Source organism: Tupaia chinensis, unplaced genomic scaffold (assembly GCF_000334495.1).
Source record: "Tupaia chinensis unplaced genomic scaffold, TupChi_1.0 Scaffold000549_1, whole genome shotgun sequence".
Taxonomy (NCBI): domain Eukaryota; kingdom Metazoa; phylum Chordata; class Mammalia; order Scandentia; family Tupaiidae; genus Tupaia; species Tupaia belangeri.
In genome coordinates this window covers 543,399-559,020 of record NW_006160061.1, presented here as the reverse complement: position 1 = coordinate 559,020, position 15,622 = coordinate 543,399, and the positions used below count along the sequence as shown (strand labels likewise).

The 15,622-nt window shown below is 37.2% G+C and overlaps 1 pseudogene; it reads left to right on the top strand.

The window, feature by feature from the left end:
• The first annotated feature begins 1,899 nt into the window (after positions 1-1,899).
• Positions 1,900-15,346, top strand: LOC102487739 (HCLS1-associated protein X-1-like; annotated as a pseudogene).
• Positions 15,347-15,622: the final 276 nt, after the last annotated feature.

The window sequence follows — 15,622 nt, the reverse complement described above, 5'->3', positions numbered from 1 at the left end:
AAGTTAAATGGTATGGCATGATGTTCTAGAAAAACCCTACTTAAAAAGCTTTTGTAGTTTTCATGTAGACTGATGACTTTCCCTTTCTCTTTTTTAAACTTTTTTTTTCTATGAGTGAGAGAGACAGAGAGAAAGAGAAAGAGAGAAAAAGAGAAAGAGAAACAAAGAGAAAGAGAGAGAAAGAGAGAGAAAGAGGACACCCACAGTCACAGCAGGGTCTTTCCACTATGATCCAACCCCAGCCCCAACCAGCTCTGGATCATTGCTCGCATGTACCTGGTGTGTTCAGGATGATCTCCAAATGGGAACTGCAAACTCTCCCGTGTGGATCAGTGCTGTAGAGCACGGGCTTCATCACTGTGCCACAGCCCCGCCCCCAATAACGTATGATTTCGATTGGTAATATGCCTTTCCCCTTTTGCTACCTGAAGCAGTATCTGTTGAATTTAATCTAAGAGTCTCTGTTGGCCTGTGCTTGTGCTTCTCCATGTGATAACAATTACAGTTTCTCTGACAAATGTTTGTAAAGTCAGCGTTTTAACTGGAAATGAGATATGTGTATTCATGTCTGCATTTTATGTGACTTTCCAAATTTAGGGTATGATTAGGATGAAAGACTTACCTTTCACACAAACAATGATAAAACACTCTTTTTGTTTTTTACTTCTACTTTAAGTGAGGGACAGTGCTTTTCTACATTTGTGAATAGTGCCCACTATGTGAGTGAGTGGAATGGAGGATTAATAAGAGAAGTTTAAAGGCAAACTATTTTATGTGTTTTCCTGTTTATTAGAATAGAACTCTATTTTCATTCTATTTTTATAACAGCTTTTTTTTTTTCTTCAGGCAGACAAATCTTTGTTGTCTAGAGGTAAAATTTCTATGATGTTCCAGTTATGCTAAAAGTTCAGGTAAAAGGAGAAGTATCTGAGGTTATATGGAAAAAGCAAATCTACAACCCAGAAAGAGAAAGCCACCAGAAACTGAATCAGTCAGAAAATTAATCCTCTAGACTCTAGAACTGTGAAAAAAAAAAAAAGTTTTCCATTTTTTAGACCATCCAGTCTACGCTATTTTGTTCTGGCAGTTCAAGTTGACTAACATGAGCAGGCACTGGCCAAAGATTAGAGGGCAAAAGAATAAATCTGCTCTTTGCCTGCTGCTTCTGCCACCTCTGTTTGTGAATGCACCTCCTTTATAACTCAAGTTCCTTCTAAGAAGCCCTTCACTCTGAGGTCCCAGTTTTGACCAAGAAATTTCCTCCATGGCTAAATGGATAGCACTGCCTTCCATAGTTCCTCCTGCCCTATTGTAATGGCTACATGTGGTTGTCACTTTCTGGTCACAGTACTCTTCTGTTTGTGTCTTCGTTTTCTTTGTCTGTTTTTTTTTTTTGTTTGTTTGTTTGTTTTTGCTATAACCCAAACACCTGAGACTCGGTAATTTACAGAGAACAGAAATTAATTTTTTCACAGTTCTGGAGACCAAGAATGTCAAGATCAAGGTGCCAGTAGATTTGGTCTGATGAGGGCTGAACTCCGCCTCCAAGATGGCGCCTTGTTGTATTCTGCACAAGAGAGGAATGCTGCGTCCTCATATAGCGGAAGGCGGAAGGGCAAATGGGTCAAATGTTGCAGAAAGCTACTTTTATAAGGGCCTAAATCCCATTTAAGAGGGGAGGAATGATCAGGACCTAATTATCTCTTAAAGTCTCTACCTCTTAATACCATCACGTTGGCCATTTTATTTTCCATAGAGTGAGTGCACTCATTGGAGAAAGACAGAGAGAGGTAGTGAGAGGGGAAGTAGAAAATCACGCCCCAGGCTCGATTGCCGACATCGTGGGCAGATTGCCCTTTGCCACGGGAGCGATTTAAAAGTTCAAGTGTCAATCCCGGAATGAGTCTCTTTGACCTCTTCTGGTACTTTTTTAGGCTTTTCTGGAGCTCGGAGTCACAGAGATCCCTTTTTTGGAGGGATGACTCGAGATGAAGATAAGGATGATGACGAAGAAGAAGAAGGAGCTACATGGGGCCATAGGAGCCCAAGGATTGAGGGTCCTCAGCCTCCGGAGGAATATGGCTTCAGCTTCAGCTTCAGTGAAGGAGGAGGGATGCGTTACCAGGACAACTTCGGCTTTGATGACTTAGTGCGTGATTTCAATAGCATCTTCTGCGAGATGGGGGCCTGGACCTTGCCTTCCCACTCTCCCAGTGTGTCCCTGAGGGAGAGCCCATGGTTTCTAGTGGGTTGGTGGGTGAGATAAGCAAGGAGTAATTGGTGGATGAGAGGTGTGAGAAAACCGATGAATGATTTCAGGGAGAGTTAAAGAGCCTGAGTCCTTTCCCACTCAAGCATCCATCTGTCCACCTTTCTGCAGAACTTCCAGGTGTTGAGTCAGAGACACCTGGTGAGAGACCTCGGGAGGGACAGACATGCTTAAGTATCCAGATAGCCACCAGCCCAGGATCTTTGGGGGGGGTCTTGGAGAGTGATGAAGTAACTGAACCCCCCAAACCAGCACCAGACTGGGGCTCCCAAAGACCTTTGCACAGGGTGAGTACCCCTCCTGGGCTTGAAATGAGCCTGTGAGAGAATGCTAAGGAAGTGCAAAGACTGGAATCTGATAAACTCGGGTTGGAATTGTAGGCCCGCCACTTCTGACAAAATTTTCTTTGGAGAAAAAAATAAAAGGAAAAAATCACACCCCAAGGGGGATGGCATGCAGCAATTCTTTCTCCTCCATTCTTCTCCTGGGATTTTGGATATACATGTACATGCACCCAGGGTGATTTTCAAGGTCTAGGGCTTGAACTGCAGTTGGCCATGTGAGAATTCAGCACTGAACCACAACCAGCTGCTGGGCCCTACCTAGATAGTGTGTCTTCCAAGTAATAATTGCTGAGGGATCCATTTAATCTACTCTCATTAGACAAGTTGCCAATGCAAAATTTGTACTACTATCAATTTTTACTATAGCCTTCCTCTTTTTTTCCTTATAACTCGAAAGGGCAAAACTTCAAGCTAAAAGTTGTTTCTAGGGCCAAACCCATAACACAGCAGTTAAGCACTGTGCATAGAAAGCCAGATATTATATGGTCAACCACAGTTCAAATCCCAGCCCTGACAACTTAAGGAACACACTATGCACAGTGCAGGCATGCCCATAGTCCTGATGGAATGGAGGAAAATAATTGTAGCATGACCATGCTCTATTGGGGGTGCTTTCTCTCCTTTTGTCTCTGTTTCTGTCCTTTTGTCTCTGAATGAGCACGCACATTCTCTGGCAATTAAAAAAAAAGTGTCTTTTAGTACATTTTAAATTGTTGCATTCACTTTAATTTCACTTATGTCCTCCTTCCTTTTCCTCTTCTTACTCAAAAAATTTTTTTCTTCTTTTTTTGGTATAAATATGTCAGATTGAATAAAAAAATGATTGAAGCAAAATGATCTGTGATCAAGTTTAACATTAGGAGTCAGAGAAATCACGAACTTAGACACTGATTTTTGTCACTGTGATTGCTTCTGTAAGATCTTTAATGGTCCTTTAGAAGGGTATTGACTGATGAATTGACGAGTTCTGATTCCTACAGATAATTTAGTCCTGTATCTATAGTTTTTCCCCCCTTTTCAGTATAACCTTTAAATTGTGTCCAGAAAATTCACTAGATGGAATTTGATTGCAGATGTCTATTGTGTTCTGATGAACTCATATCAGCTCGGTCTTCAAAAGCATTTTAAAATGGAGGGAAGTTGACCTCATATTACAGCAGCACACATCAGACCATTGAAATGCCTCTCTTATGTAATAGTGGCCAGTCATAATTGACAGGAAGAAACTTTGACTTACTTCCATTTGGAAACTTGTCCAAATATGTTCTTCATTTTTATTTTTTTCCCTCAGGACTTTTCCATAGCATATCTCAAGTGAGGGCTGCAGAAAAACATGTTATAAATTTAAACTTTTTGATGTCTCACAAAAGAGGTTTTAACTATAGATTTTGATCAGAAATACAATGTGTGTTTTGTATACAATTAATTGTCATACATCAGGGTATATGAAATACTCCAAGAAAATGTGATATGCTTTTTTTTTTCTTAATTGCTATATATTTTTGGTCTTGTTGAACCACAAAATTATTGTGGAATTAAATAAATATTAATATACTAACAATTTAATTGAAACTATATGAATAATCTCATTTATAATCTCAAAAAATATACTTTGTTCTAAAATTATCAGCATTCATTAGTAAATTTTGTGCTTTTTATACATTTAAAAATATTTTATTATTTATTGTTATTTTTTAGGTTTGCTATAGGTCATGTGTGTGAGAGCGAGAGAGAGAGAGAAGGAAAGTGAGAAAGCAAGTTGCCAGGTCTGGGACTTGAGTGGCCCTGTGGGAGTCTAGCACCTTAACCACCACACCACCTACTGGCACCATCTTTATCCCTTTTTATCCAAGGAAATGGGATTCTTTAATTACCTAATGTTAGTAATATGTGGGTTTCAGTAGTCTCTTCCAACTCATATGTAGCATCACCATCTACTGTCACAAAAACCTATTTAGCTTAATTATCTATTAAAATTGATCTTCTCAAGTCTGGAAAGAAAGAAAGTACCAAATTACAAATACGTTCATCACCATTATCACCAACAGATAATACTTATTACTCAATCTCCAGTATGTGATGCTGGACTGGAGTCAACAAAATTGCATTCGATTGCTCTGTCCTTTCCTAGCAAGAGAACTTTGCCCAAGAGTTATACAGTACAGGAGAAGAAAGAGTTGATATATTGGATCCTGATAATGGGTTCTGATGTGTTCCACCACAATCAGCATTTTACAAGTATATTGTATGTTTTTCTTCTGAGCTAAAACTAAACTTGGGAGAGAATTTCATTTTCTATATTGTAAACTTGCTGTGCAAGAAATGTCCCCAGGCAGTGTCAAAATGACTGCTTGCTGATTTCCCTTCTCCCTGCAATTAGAGTTCTAGCCTCAGGTGACTGGGGAGGTGTAGACACAGATGACTCAGTCTTGATTGACAGGCCCATGGAGCCAGCTGCATGGGGGAATTACTGGGACTACATGGAGGATTCCTTTACCACTGGGGCTGGTTTTAAAATCGGCTCTGAATTAAACAAATAGTTGGATTCTCCTTCGCATATGTCAGATTCAAACTTGGAAAGGACCACAGCGCAGCCTCCTAAACAGCCAGCGTTGCTTGTGCAGTTTCTATAGCAGACATTAGTTTAGTCTTTGGTTGACATGTTTCGAGAATTTTATAATTTAGGGTTTGCAGTTTCAGATCTTGATGCTCTTTTTGACTGCCTAAAGAGTTTCTCTCCAATTGAGACTATAAACCAAATAACAAAACATATGGTGCGAGGACATGCACATTTTCCTGAAATCGATATGTAGTTTTTCTGATCAAATCCAAAATTGCCGAATAAAAAGCATGATCTTTCTGTGAAAGATTGTAAGTACTAAAGAATATGAACTTAGCCTTCATAAGTTAAATACATGATTATTACACAGCAGTAAATAACTTCTAGTTGCCAATAGTTTCTTCCAATCTTATTAACTATTATCATTCAAACCACAATAGAATTGGGCTCTTAACCTTAGCTTCCTTTCTAGCTCAGCCAGAATCTTACTTTAAATAATTTTTAGACTGGACTACAAATCTCTGAGACTGTCCATTTTCAGTCTGCTATAGAATTAACTTGGCAGCTGGTTCCCTGAATTTCAGGCAATTATATCTAATTACTTACTGGAATGCTCTACTTGGATACTCCATGGACAATGGAATTTAATCTGTAAAATCCTACAACCATCATTTTGTCTATGAAAATGTTTTTACTCCAGCATTCCTCAGTTTAGTACTCATCTTCCAACATTATCCATTTGTCCAAAAAGAAAGAAATCTAGGAACTATTCTAGTCTTCCTCATTCCCCCGTATGTTCAATTTAATGTACCCTCTGTCTCTCCATCTCCAATAACTTATTTCGGTCTTCTACATGTCTTGACAGAAAAGTATGACATAATATATATATATATACACACACAAGCATTATTATAGCATTAAACAATATTAGTTATATAAATCATAAGTCTATAAGCTATGCATACATAATATCTCATACTGTATAATATCATGCAGATATTAAAATACCGATGTGTACATATTTACATGTAAAGTTTCGCAGAAAGAGATGCATAGTATGATTCCATTTGTAATAAAATGAATATACATGGCCCAGCTGTGGTGGTACACAGGTAGTTCCATTCTTGGGAGCCTGGAGGTCACAGGTAATACTGTGCTTGGGAGTCTGGAGGCCACATTCAGGACCCGGGTTCAGTTTCTGGGCCAACTTGAATTTGCTAGGTATAATTTTATGTGCCTGTGACTCTGGCTGGTTAGGAAACTGGTGAAGGAGGATCAAGACTCACAAGACCCTGTGGACAACATCTGTCTCTTGTGTCTCTCCCTCTCATAAAGAGAGATATGAGTGTAGTTGAATCACCTGATGTTCTTTTTTTCTTTTTAGAAGAATCCCAGGAGCCTTCAAAACTTCATGGAAAATGTGTATTATGAAAACAATTATCTGTGAGTTTCAAAATTCTTTTATACTGAAATAAACTGGTAATTTAATTCAATTTTTCATAAACTTTTTGAAGTCCTCTCATATAACCTGAAAGTAATGAAGTGGTTATGTTGGGAAAAGGAATGAGATTTGATGAGGAAGAAAAAGTTTCTGCATCTTTTGTTTTGTTTTAGGTAATATTTAATTTTTTTCCCCTCACATGCCATTCCTTAAAAAAACAATTTTTAAGCTCCAATGAATTTATTAATATTATGATAACCTCTGAGGCTTAATAAAAAAGGGACAAAATTTAAATTTAATGAACATAACTACAGGAGTAAAACACTTCAAATGGGATGAGCAGGATAGGAGAGTGGTTGGGAAGTACTAACATCTCAGAGATACTGAAATTGCATCTAAGTGCTGGTCCCTTCTCTAAAGTCCTCTAAATTGGGCCCTCTCTAGGCTTCGTAGAGCCTAGATTTGAGCTATCCCTTAGAGATAAATGGAAAACATGTGTCGGAAGTGTTGAAATCTGTATGTGCTGACAATGTGTGGCTGAGCATTGATAAAACTCTGGTTAAAGAAAGCTGAAAGGAGGGAGCAATGTTTCTTTGCAGCGGCTCTTTGGTGCTGGTGGAACCCATAATATCCATTTGTATGTACTGAAAACTTCAGAAGAACATAAAAAGTACTTACCCACTTCCTCAGTTCTTAGCGATGACACTAATCTGTTGCTCTGTACTGTTCTATAGGCTTTATATATACTATGTTTTTAATCCTCATGACAATTTTTAAATTGATTATTGTAATATCCTTATTTTACAGCTGGAAAAAAAAACAAAAGTTTAGAGAGGTCAATAATTTGTCGTGCTCAGAAAGTAAGTTTCAGAGCCAGTATTTAAAGCCACAGAGCCTGAGTTCTTAACTATTGGTGTGGGTAAAGAATGCCAAGCTTACAAACGTGCATGACTACAGGGTCCAGGCAGATAATATAAGTGAACCCAAAGGACCAGGTGCCAGGTGTCACACAGGAACTGGTGGGGGACTACATTGACTGGATTACTGTGAGCAGACCTGGTGGTATCAGATCTGATTTTGTAGGAGAAACCAGAACAGAATGGCCACTTCTGAATGTTCAGACTTACTGTCTTGCTTTGGTTTGGTGCTAATTTCTTGAGTATTTTGACACAGGATGACTGCCAGCAGGCTGTTTGCTTGGCATATACCAATTAGCCATGGCCTGGACATTTTCATACTGACTGATTCTGCGTGTTTAGATGCCCTATTAAAATGAATGGACAACTCACTTGTGTTTTGTGTGAAGACAATGTGAACAACCTTGATAAGGTAGGTTGATAATGATTTAATCTCAGTCTCAGAATGTATAAATTACTGGGACAAGCAGATGGTGTAATGGATACATCACTGGACTCCCACATAGTCAACTATGGTTCAAGTCCTGGAACTGGTGGCTCATGCCAGGCACATGTGCATGAGTGCCCAAAATCCTGAGAGGAGAATGGAGGAGACGGATTGTGGTGTGGCCCTCCCCCTGTGTGTGTATGTGTGTATGTGTGAGTGTGTGTGAATGCTTGCTTTCTGTCTCTCTGTCTCTCCAGCAAGTGCATGTGCCCTATAGCAAAAATCTCTCTTAAAAAAATAAAGTATAAAGTACTGATAAGTGTGCTTGGAAAATGCCAGCTATCTGTTGGACTAATAATAACTCAGGCAACAAACTAAGCTAATAAAACTTTTTGACTGGAGAAAAATCATCTAATCTCCTTTCTTTTCCCAAACATCTGAAATAGAGACTGCAAGGAGCAATATGTAAGGCTGCCGTTCAGATTGAAAATGAGACCTCATTTCTCACTCCCCTGAATCTTAAGAAAAGAGAAAGTTATGAAGCACTTACTCAACTAGACAAGTTCACCTATATTATTCCATTTAACCCTTGCATTTACTCTATGAGTAGATATAATTTTCCACTTTTAAAATGATAAAAAGAAAACTCTGAAGTGCAAATTAGGTTTTTGTTGTTGTTTCATTTTTAGTTTTTTTGCTATAGGGAACATAAGCTTGCCTGGGGTGGAGGGAGGAGCAGGGGAAAGAGGGAAAACAAGAAATCACCCCTTGGGAGGATTGTCAGAATCCCTTCTCCTCCATTTTTGTCTTGAGATTTTGAGCATGCTCATAGACAGGCCCAGCGTGATTCTCAAGCCACCAGGTCTGGGACTCAAACTACAAAGCTGGTCATGTGGGATCCAGCACCTCAGTCTCCACATCACCCCTGACCCAAGGAATTATGTATCATTTTTTAAAAATCACCAAGAAAGTGGAAACATTGGAATTCCAACCTACTTGTGTGTAATTCCAAACAACATCCCTGCCTGAATTTCAATTGTTCTTTTCCAGTCTGCATTTTCATAACCCATTTAATTATCATTATTATTATTATTAATTATACTTTTGGATTTTTGCTTTAGGGCATGTGCAATCAGAAAGGGACAGAGACAGAAAGAAATGGAAAGTGAGAACTCAGTCCCCTGGGAGATGGCCATGGTGCAATCCTTTCTCCTCCATTCTTCTCTCAGGATTTTGGGCACCCACATGCCTGGTGTATTTTTCAAGCTCTCAGGTCCAGAATTGCAGAGTCAGCCATGTAGGAATTAGTGCCTTAACCACCAAGCCACCTACTGGTCCCTAATTTGTATTTTTGTTGCACAACTTTCCCCTTGGCATTATCAGCTGCTGTTAGGTGAGTGTCATTGCCATCACCTGTATGCACACTCCATTCTCAATGACTCTGATCAAGTTAAAAAAACAAAAAAACCTCCTGATCGCCAAATGTTCTGTACTCTTCCCCTCCTGTTGTGAAGGCTAGAAACTCTGGAGTTATTTCTTGACATATCCATCTCTTTGTTTGTTCCATATCCAATCCATTGTAAAGCCCTGTTGAATTTGCTTCCTAAATACTATTCATCAACAAATAGTTCTTTCTGTTTCATTGCCTACCACTCTAGGCAAAGCTACTATACACCCTTCCTTGTACTCCTGCAGTCGTCTCCTTCTCCAGGGTTTCTCTTGATCCCTCAAACCCATTCTCTGTGAAGGGACAGCAAATAGCAATGAAGTCAATCACCCTTATTGTAACCTTCTTTTTTTTTTTTTTAGAGAGAGATTCTTTGCTATAGGGCTCATGCACTCATGCACTCACCAGAGAGACAGAGAAAAACTGAGAAATCAACCCCTAAGTAGATGGCCATACTGCATCCCCTTCTCCTCTATTCTCCTCTTTGGGCATGCACACACAGAGACACACACACCCAGCATGAGTTTCAAGTCACCAGGTCCAGGACTTGAACCATGATTGGCCATGTGGGAATCCAGCACCTTAACTATACTCTTAATAGTTATTTATAACATAAAAAACTATGTAATATAACTTAATTTTTAATTACTTACATGGTACATAACAAAATTCAATTTGTTTTTCACTCAACGTTATATTTTCGGGATCATTCATATTGATAAATGCATATAGAGAGCAAATTCACTCATTTTAATTGTTATGTAATATTCCATTCAGTTTATTTATTTGTTTCTTTATTATTATTCCTTAAGTAGTTTTTAAACAATATGGAGAAGATCATTATTATACTGACCTCTTTGTTTACGCATGAAAGAATTTCTCTATATCTAAAAGTGGTTATAAACCTAGGAAATGATATTATTTAGGTATTAGTTATTCCTAAAATCTGAATCCATACCTATAAGTGGAATTATAGAAACATAGAGTACACCTTCTTTTACTTTATTATATATTGTGAAATTGCTCTCTAAAATAATCACAATGATTTATACCCCCACAAGAAGCTCCTATACCTTCAAATTCTTAACTCAAATTGCCAGTATTACCAATATGATGGGTATACATTGCTTTGTTGTCCTAATTTGCATTTCCCTATTTACTGTGCTATATTGAGCAACTCTCTTTTGTCCTTATTGTTTCTTTTTTCTTCCTCTTACGTAAATTTTCTATTCATAGACTTTAACTATGTAAGGTCATGTTATTTACCTTATAAAATCTTTAGGTGTTTTGAATACTCAACTTTTATGTACAGATTGGAAACATCTTTTCCTAGACGGTGATTTTCCTTTACTTTGTATACTTTGTAAAATACAAATCTTCATTTTAATGTTGTAAATACATGTATTACAAAGAGGAAAAACCTTAGAGGATAAACTTTACGAAGTATTTAATTCAAGACTATTTTCTGAAACAAGCTAAAAATAAACTATAACAATAATGTTAAAAAAGCAGAAGTGAAAAAAATCAGCAATTACAAATGTATACATCATAAATAAGAATAAGAATAGCTTATTTCAAAGCCCTAATAAAATTGACAAACTGCTTGTATGCCTGAGTAATGAAGAAGAAGAAAAATGCAAGTGTTATTAGAAATATAGTGATAAGATAATGAAAGAAATAAAATTAGCATATAATAAAAGAAAGAATCATGCAAATATTTTTAAAATTACAACATGTAGTGATAACAAAGTTAATAAGAAAAGGGGACACTCCTGCCTATGGTAGGTGTGTACCTGGTAAAAACTTTAGAAGAATTTAAATCTGTATTCTCTATTTTTAGATATTTGTACTGTAAAAACACTTGTGGAGATGCACATAGAAATATGTATAAAGACGTTCAGTGCAGCATTGTTTAGATAGCAAAATATTAGAAATAATCTGAGCGTCCGTATGGTTAATGAGTTAAGGTACATCCAGATGTGAAAGTGACGATAATCAACAATAACAAACAAGCACGCAAAACTGGTGCTCAGGAAATGGAATGGCTTAATCAGAATGGTCATGGATTATAAACAATTGACCCAGAATACTGTTGTATACTGGCTTGATTTCAGTCATGGATACCTCATTTTAGGCAGCTGCTTTTAAGTTTGGGATTGATTTTTATGAATTACACTTGAATAATGCACATAATATATTATTTAAAGGAAATAAAAGTAAGTTGCAGAATTCCGTCTATACATAGAACATGATTGTTTTGTGTGTGAAATAAAGAAACAAAACACCTACTGTTTATATAGCAGAGGTAGAGTGTGTATGTTCTTTGAAATATTTTATACTATCTAATTCATAACTGATATTCATGTCTTTGACTTTCATACACGTTTCAACTCACCAATCATGTATCCTTTATTGTATTTTCTTATATGCATTAACTCTGCCTTTAATCAACTGATCTCTTTTCCTTTCTGCCTTGAAAAGGGATGACACAGCAGAGAGAAGAAAAATAGCCAATTCTTAGAGTTTTGAATTTCAGAAGTTTAACATGCAGGAAGAAATGGAGATAATTCAGGAAATGGAGAAGAGGTCTGGAAGGAGATACGAAGTTAGAAGGTGCCACTCAGCCCACTTCCCCTACTGAGGAGAAAAAAAAGAGAAAGGATAAACAGTAAGAATGTGATAGACTTGGGTTAGTGAGAAAGACTCAGAATCCCATCTTTGGCCATCCTGCAACAAAGCCAGACTAAGCCCATTATGGGGCAGTGACCAATTACAGGTGGTTTTGAATACTGTATAGTATGTGTAGGCTGAAGGATCTAAGTCAGATTCACAGCCAAAACTTCTAGGAGGGCGTAGGAATGTTGGAAGGATTCTTGTACCTCCAAGACAAGATCATAATACTTTTCATGAGTCCAAAGATGGCATGCACTTAATAAAGGAAGTCACTTGACTTATAAAGGCTCTACAGGGAGGGACCCATATGAATCAATAACCCAGACCACATTTGATGAGTCATCTCAGTAGATGCCACACTGGAAAGATAAGGGACAAGAACAAAAGACCACTGCTCCTCCTGAAGTCTCAGTGCTTTGTGAGCTCCCAATCATGGGCCCAAATCTGAAGAAAGAAGTGGCACGTGACTGGAAGGAGAACTGATCCAATAGTATGAGAACTCTTACTATAAGCTGTCACTGTAGAAAAGTTAAATTACTTTTTTTTTTTTTTGCATATTTGAGTTTGTTGAGTGAAATTTGTTTCTGCCAACACCCAAATCTTTCTCATTTCACTTTCTCCAAATCCCAAACTCTTACTGTTACACACCCCCTAGAGAGATTTTTAGGTAGTAGATAGGGATTTTCATTTTTTAAGAAGCTTTTTAGTTACATTAAATTTCTTTTAAACAGCAGCATGTAATTCCTCTGTAATTAAAACTAAAATAATAATAATAATAGCTGATATTTCCCCCATGCACATAAAAGAGTAGGTAAAATAAATCTCAACTTATTTTTTGAAGATTGCTTCTCAGGTAAACATCTCTTCTGTAATTGAATGCAGCAATCATTCATATTTTATGCAATTAAATTTAATTGGCCAAATAAAATAGATGAGGTCTTTTTAAAAATATTGTTAAATGTTTTTATTGGACTTCTTCTCATACCTTGATTTTGTGGCAATTGAAGCCACTATTAACTCTGCTTAAGCCTTTAATGGCTCGGTGCAGTCTTTTAGAATTCTCTTCCTAAGACAGCAGGGCAAAATCAATGGCAGTTTCAGCTCTCTGGAAGACTGATGCAGCATTGCAATGCTTAGCAAAACCATGTGATCTTTTAATCAATCACTGAAATAAATCTGTGCAACTGGTGTCAGGAACCAAAGTCATTTCACACTCACCTTTCCCATTCTCTAGAATCAAAAGAAATGGAATCTAAATTAGACTTGCTGAGCCACACTACATAGCTTCGTTTCCCAAAGGGATTTAAAATTTGTCACTTTTCAAAAGACTTGTCTTGCAATGGAAAAATAGAAGTTGGCAGATTTGCTTATAAATATGAAAGTGATGGAGCATCCTCTATGGTTTTGGCTCATAATTAGGCTAAGTAGAGATATTATCCCATGAAACCATATTTTGGGACATAAACATTAGTTGTATATTTTCATAGAATCCTGGAAATATTTTGCAGAAATCTTATGAGTCACTCACCTGCCTCATATAAGATTTAATGAATTATTTCTACACAAAAGATTCTCTTTTTGCCCTTACATATCCAAAATAAAATTGTTCCTCTAAAAATATCTTATAGCCTCACCCTGTAGGATAGTCTTTTACATAAAATCTGCTCGATTTAACCCTGGTAATGGGAAAGATGAGTGAAATAGTGAGTAAAGAATAATAAATAATTTAAAAACAACTTAACATTGCCATGCAGTGTTGTAGGAGTATTGCACAGTGAAGAACAATGTAAATGATATCTTAGTAAGTCTTCAAAGGTTTAATTAGCTGTCCCACTCAAAATCCAAGTGTGCATTAAAGAGTAGCCATAATCAGTGTTTCTCAATTTCATGGCCAAAATAATTTAAGTCATCTTTTTGATTCTATAATTGAACATGCAGCCTCTTTCTGAACATTTTGTTAGTTGCCTGGGAAGATGTTACTAGATTTGCAGGAAGCAGGAGAAATATATGGTTGACTGATTAGATGTAGCTCCCAGGCTCCCACCAATACCCAAATGAGAGTCAGCTTAGTAATCTTGTAGAATATCTATATTCCTCCAAATTTATCCCTTTTCTGAAAGAAAAAAAATCTTATTAGTCAGCATGCCATAGCATAAGAAACATAAGCTTGAAAGCATGCTAGGGTCTTCTAGCAGATAAGGAGAGTGAGAAAGAAATGGAGAACTTCTGGGCAGAGCTGGGGAGCTACTGCAAGTATAATTTTGGCTCCAGATGAGGAGAATTAGTGGCCATCCAATGTCTGGGTCCATGGAAGTATGGCTAGCTTAACTTGAACATAATCCTGGCTACCATTAGTACTTCAGAGAATGTGCTGTAATTGTTGAAAAGATCATTGAAAAGATAGTACTAGTTCCAAAGCGGTATTATATTCTATGAAGGGAGGTGGTGATATCGTAATGCTAGATTGCCCCCAGCAACAGTTAGTGATATATCCTAACAAAACTCCAGTTTCCTGATCAAGAGAAGTGCTGGCAATAAATCAAACTTGGTCCAGTTCTGTGGCAGAAACCAGGACATATGGATAGACGAGACAAACAAGTGAACATCAGGGGGAAGTCTCTGATTCTCTGCACAACAGGTTGTTCAGGTATCACCTAGAGAACATCCGATACTGTTACAAGATCATTTGGAGTCCACCAGATGGCATCTTGGAAGCTACTATTCAACTCTCTACTTTGGTCAGAATTGACTTAGAAATAGGAAAGATATATTTTTAGGTTGAGACTTCAGTGCTGATGATCAAGCAAAAGTGAAAAAATTGTGAGCACTAATCATTTGTGTTAGCAACATGTCTAAAATGTTCCCTGTCAACACTGTGCCTCCACATGACTAGGGAATATATGACATGGATAAACCCCAAGATTCCTTCTAGGAAGGATTTCTTTCTCTGATCAGATTTTAAGGCCATATCATCTTATTTTTAAGTCTAAGTTTGAAGATGATTCATTGTCACTTCAAAGATTTGCTGCTTTATGTTTTATAAATGGAAACTGGGTGAGATATATCCTTTGAAAGACATTCTTTAGGACTATGTTTAATCAAACTCTAGCACTCGGAATGATGGTGTTCTTGGCAGAATTTCAAAATAAAGGCCACTTTGAGGACAGGACATGAAATTATATTACAACAAGGAGTATTTAAGCAAGCTACCAAAAATGACAATGCCTATTACAGTGACTTTGGAATACAGGACTATGAGGTCACATAATGTTGCAAAACTAGGTCAGGACATTTTTGATAATAGATATGTGTATGTGTAAGGGCAGTGTCACCTAGAAATAGATTACTCAGGTCTTACGACTCTCTGATTTTATTCTTTTTATTACAAAATATAAAATGTATATTTAACAAGACATTTAAGCAATGAAAATGTATGCATTACCTTCATTGAAACATGTGATTATAAACAGCAGGCGATGTGTGGAGAGTATTATAAACTTTGCAAAAACTAGATATCTACTTAACACAAGACCCATATATAAAG